We start from the raw sequence: 6118 nt of genomic DNA, 5'->3' as shown, positions 1-6118 counted from the left end.
TCCCTCACGGAGCCGGCACTGCCAGATCACAGAATCACAGGATTAATTAGGCTGGGAAACACCTGCGAGGTTATCTAGTCCAAGCTATGATCGAACACCAGTTTGTCAAATAAACCACGGCACTGAGTGCCGCTTCCAGTCTTTCCTTAAACACCTCCCTGGACAGTCCATTCCAATATCTATTCATCCGTTCTGTGAAAAAATTCTTCCTAGTGTCCAACATAAACTTCCCCTGGTGCTATTTAAGACTATGTCCCCTTGTCAAGTCTGTCCTCTTGTCCTGTAACTTGCTACYCGGGAGAAAAGACCGAGAAGAGACCTCACTGCAACCTCCTTTCAAGCAGTTGTAGAGAGGAATAAGGTCACCCCTGAGCCTCTTTTTCTCCAGGCTAAACACCACCAGCTCCCTCAGCCACTCCTGATCAGATTTGTGCTCCAGACCCTTCACCAGCTTCGTTTCCCTGCTCTGGCAAATTCTGAGTTCCTGCCGTGCCACCTGACCCCTGGTTGGCACCTCCAGTCCCAGAGCACATTCAATGCTCACCAAGCTGAAGTCTTACTCAAAACGCGAGTGCACTGTGGTGATGATGGTGTAGCACTGCCATACTTTGCCCTCTGGTTATTATTTTTTCCCTAATTAATTTCTAAATTGTCTGTTCAAGTTCTGCACTGAGCTAGTATTTTCACAGGACKGTGTGTGAGCAGTCCCTTGGGTACCTGTCACAACTGACAGAGCAGGGWTTGCATTTTCCCCTGTGTAGCATTTTACACTCTCTTTATTAAATTTGCCAGCTATTACCTGGTGCCATAACGTTGTTGTGTGTTTCTTCATGGTCAATAAATCCCTCAGCTGTACCATATTGAATAGCCCAGTAYCCTCCAACAGACCGTGCCACCCCATCATCTGTGCCTTTCTCCAGACAACTTATGGATGGGCTGKAACACACAAGGATGGCTGCTGCTACTGTTCCTGGCAAGAAGGGCTTCCCTGGGCTTTTCTCTGCCAAGGCTATTTCTCTTCTCTACTTTCCATGCTTTTAATTAATATTTTGGTAGAAGTAATCCACCCATTATTTATCTTTTTCAGCTCTCCTGGTGTGCTTACTGCTCTAGCTGTTTGCCTGTTGAAAATTTCAGCAGTTCATATTGAGACAACTTCTCTTTGTTACCTGCTTTAATTTTAAAAAAAMCCCATAATTTCATATTTAATCTCATTCATATAACAAATTTATATGTTTATTTCCCAAGTATCTGGTGAAGTTATTTTTAAAAATAATTTCTACTAATTTGCCTGGTATGGACATCAGATTTAACACTTCACAAGATCTTCTTTAAAAATGGTAAAAACGATAGGATGTCAATATGTTTTCAGTATATTAAAGAGCACTAACTCATGYCTTCTAAAGTGCTAGTGGCTTCTCCATCATCTGTGTATTCTTTCATCCAGCTACTGTGTCACTGTATAGTTTCCTATGGGAGTCAGGCATCTGTGTRGAGCTGAGAAGCCTACATACTGCATGGATTTTAACTGTGGTCCTGTTCAGCCCCTCCATCACAAGTGTTTTGTGATTTCCCCATGTGTGGCCAAAAAACTCACAGAGAACCTCTCTGTCTCCAAGAAAGAAGTGTATTATACAATCACCAGCCTGCTTTGTCTGATGGGCACCCAATGCCCTCAGGGACTCTTCCAGCTTTTCTTGCTGTTATCTGTGTTTACATAGAGGCACATTTGGGTTGCTTTATGCTCACACATTGCTGAACTGCTGTACTTTGTATGGGAGAAAGGCATCAGGGCAACCTGCACTCAAGTATGGCCTGTGTTGGTTTTGTTAAAGTTACCAGTTTCAGGCAAAGACTYCAAGGAATGCCTCACTGATGCTGCTATGTAGATTTTGAAACTGCAATCAGCTGTTTTTAGTTTTGTAGTATTTCAGTATAAAATACTACTTTATAAAATGTACATTATCCTGGTTCACTGCTTCTTGCTTATTTTCTTCTGTCTATCTTACTTATGCGTATTTGCACTTGCACAGTTATGGAAGCACATAGTGTCTGGAAGCACACAGTGTCTGGAAGCACAGAAGAAGTTATCTATASCTTATGAGATCTACAGAAATATCACATTAAATTAATTTCTGATAATGTAATTTTTTTAAACAGTGAAATCAGTACTTCTTGTCTGCTGAAAACCAATTTTTCCTATGTTTCACCTGATCACTTTCCCTTGATCACTTCTGAATCTTTCACTTCACAAAATTATCTGCTTCTGATGCACCCTTACACAGACTCTCCTACAACCCAACAGTACAGAAAGCCTCACATTAATTTTTGATTGGTAAATACATTTCTTGTACACCCATGAAACATAAAGAATGTAAACTGAATGTAGAATGAAGTAAATACCTCTGCAATTTTCCCCCCAAGCTAATGCTGATGATACAAGCATAGCTCCTATTGATTCCAGCCTGGGATCTTTTCTCACAGGCTGGGGCCCAGAAGCATTACAGGGGAGCCTTGGTTTTATTGATCAGTTTTGTCAATGGTGTCCCATAATGCAGCATGTCCCTCTTGAACTACTTTTTCCATGACTGTGTTCTTTGCAGCTTTTAGAATTTYTCCAATAGGCTGAAAATAAGGACACTATTAGCTGGGAAATGTTTTCTGGCAAGAAAACAAAATTTTGGACTAGACTAGCTATTAGAGTACAGGAATTTCTTCGTAAGAAACAGCACTTGCAGCTGTCAAGTCTTCGACGACATTTGTCTGCTATTCAGATTYGTTAATTAGCCAATTAACTTCATTAACTTATTCTTTAAGAAGCTATGAATTTAATGACTGGAATTGTGTAAAAAAATGGTGTACAAAGTTTAAATCTGCAACACACACAAGCTGAAAGTGTTCAACACATTTGATCTGAAGGGAGATAGTTTCCAGCACACAGAGGCAATGACTGAAAGTTGGAAAGTAGGCAGTAACCTATTTTTCTTGTTCTACTGTTCAAGAATCATGTATCTGTCGCAACCAAGTGTGTGGTTCTGCACAGCTTGTGCAAATTTGTCTGTAAACCATTATTTTGCAAAGATTATGTTATTGAAATGTTGCTCTACTGAGTTAAATATAATCCAAAATAAGTCACCTTTAGAACTGCAGATTGTCCAAGGTGTTGCAATTATTGACTCTGCTTGTTCTTTACTATGACAAAATTATATTTTACATTATTTGTAGCAGATTTTCAATCATGATGCAAATTCTTTGTTTGGATTAAAACAAATCCTTTTTTGGTCTAGCTCTTGTATAATTTGAATCTAYAATTCCTGAAATTTACATGAAGAAATACCCCTTTTGGGTGGTGTGGGGCAGAGTATGTACCTGTGTTTGAGTGTGGGAAACTACACGTGATACTTCTTTTACTTACCTTTAGCTTTCTGAGGGACAGTTTATCAGAGGCAGAGTTGGGGAGAGGTAAAATATTTTTAAGACAGTTTTACTGCTAAAGAAAATATGAAGTGGAGCTGGACTTCTAGACCAAATGCCAATACTTTTATCCAAAGTTAGATGTAGCTCATATCTCTCTTCTGTAGCTCCYATAGCCTCATTGCACATGGTTACTTGCTAATGAATTAAATATCAGCAGCACCKCTAAAAATTTTCCCCACTGGGACAAGGGATAATTTTTTTTGCTGCTTTTCTGTGCTTTCTTACAGTCTGACAGTGATCTCTACACCTGAGCTAGTCACTTCAGATTATAGCCACGGGCAAAGCACAGTAATGCATTTTGGGTGCTGTTCATCTGGTATATGTTGGTTATYTACTTTGGGTAGAAATGAATCACACCCCAGAAGTGCTTTTTTCTTCCACTGATTTTCAAGGAAGCCCCAGGCAATTCTCACACGGTGCTGTTATTGCAGGTGTGTATGTTTACCCAGATAAATCCCATCGAGAAAAACAATAGCAGTGCAAAAACTTACTAAAGGAAAATAAGACCATGGATCATGAGAGAGAAAAGCMCACCGAGGTCAATAGATGGCAGCATTGTAAATGGTAAAGCAGAGCTTTCTGTCTGAAATAGCGGCGCATTGGAGTCTGAACTGGTTACTCCGGAGGAGTAGCAGACCTGCCGAATAGCCCTGACTGCTGTACCTCTGGCTTGCTAAAATATGCTGTCTCCTCTCACCTTTCAGATAGCACTAAGTCTACCTTTTTCTTGAAAGCTGACAAAAAGATCTTGAGCCATGCAGATTTACAGAGTCTGAAAAGCAAAAAAGGGCAGAATATTCAGCTAATTCTTATATTTCCATTCCTGGATGCATAATACTGGAACATGTGGGATAGCAGCTTACARTGATTTAGATCAGATTTTTATGTAGTAATGTGTGCAGTAAGCACACATAATAAAATGTTGTAATATTACATTTTCATCTTTCTTTGAATTTTATTAATTGGTCTTTAGTAACTGAATTTATTTCACGTGTCTTTGTTATTTTGGGCATTATTACACAACAAGAGCATTTAGCAATTTTTGTTAGGAAATACAGATAGCACAGTATTGTTTCTCTTATATGAGAAAGTACTTGTTTCATATTTGTCATTATTTTTAATTGAGAAAACATTAATAATATCCGAAGAGTTTTAAATGCAAGCAATCAGCACATAACATGTGAAGAGGTTATGGTAAGACTGAAGACTGTGAAAACATCAGAATATGTGGCCAGGTTTTGATTCTTTTGCCCAAGGAGAGACTCTGCCTTGATTGGATCAGGTAAGAGTTGTGTATCCAAATGGCTGTGACCATGGCAGTGAGGGATGGGCCTGGATCTCCTGGTAAATCCTGTTGTTCTGTCTAGGCTGAATAGCTTCYATCCCTTCAGCAATTCTCTTGGCTTAAGTGCTATTGCATACRAACTGTCTGATAGCAGCTTCTCACGCCTGAAAGTAGCCCCAAGCAAGTGTGGTGAATCAAACTGCACTGTACCTATATTCATTATTTCCCTTCTCCTTCAGTTTTTGTAACATTACTAAATTTCAGTAATAAATAAATAAATAAATAAATTTCATTACTCATGATATCCAAGTTAATTCCAAGACGAATATTTAATCCACTCAGTTGTATGTTATTGTTGTAAGAATTTTCAAATTAGTTTTGATCAGTAATGAATAAATAATGTTCAGCATTTTAATACAGCATCAGTCAGGGGTGTTTTTTTTGTTTGTTTTGTTTGGTTTTTTGTTTGTTTTTTTTTTTAGTTTTTTTGTTTGTTTGCTTTCCCCTCTGCTTTGATATACATGGCATGTTAGAAGATACACATACAACTGACTTCTTAAAAAAATGTATAAGTTTTTATTGGTTTTATTTTTGCACTTGATGTGTTCATTGATTTTTGAAATATCATGAACTGCCTGAGAGATATGTGTAAGCAGATTCCACCAAAATGAGTAGTCATCTATGTGTGGAAAGAGCTTGTACAAGTCCTGTGGCTTGTGCATGTGTTAACTTCTGCATAACCTTAAAAATCAGCCTTTGATTGATCAGAGGTTAGTCAAAGAAGAGCCGAATAACACCTTGAATTCAATTAAAATCACACAGTTATGTACTTTGTCAGGTGTTGTAGCTRCTGATTTATTAGCATTGCCCTCCGTCTTTCCTCTTTTCTTYCTTTCTTCTGTTATTTCTTGTACCTACCTGTTGTGTTCACAGCTAGTAATGATGGCTGCTTGTTTGTGAGCCGTACCTAGCTCTCACCATGAGTTGTTACTGCCTCACTGATGGTGCTTCCATGACCCTTTGAATTTCCACAACTGTGCTCAGTACAGTGGGTGATACTAATTCTGCACATAACTGCACCTGGATCCTGAGGCAGACCACAGCATGCTGACCAATCTCCCTGCTACAGCAAGTCTTTCATGAGGTGTTGTCTATATCTGCTATCAATGGCTTTAGTCACAGGTCCTTTGAACTGACACCAGTAGAGCACTGGAAAGCAGTGCAGAATACAGGATATTCACCTTCTCCAAATAAGGGAAGGCTGCCTTGTGCTGCAAATGCATTGCTCTCAGACTGAGAAYGATAAGCTGCCTGTTACACTGCTCCAAAAGCTGTAGAATGTTCTGAACACAAGGA

The sequence above is a fragment of the Malurus melanocephalus genome, unplaced genomic scaffold, assembly GCF_030028575.1.
Source record: "Malurus melanocephalus ecotype Western Australia unplaced genomic scaffold, MMel_1.1 scaffold_1, whole genome shotgun sequence".
NCBI classification, from domain to species: Eukaryota; Metazoa; Chordata; class Aves; order Passeriformes; family Maluridae; genus Malurus; species Malurus melanocephalus.
The sequence above is the reverse complement of the archived record's forward strand: the minus strand, read 5'-3'. Positions refer to the sequence as shown.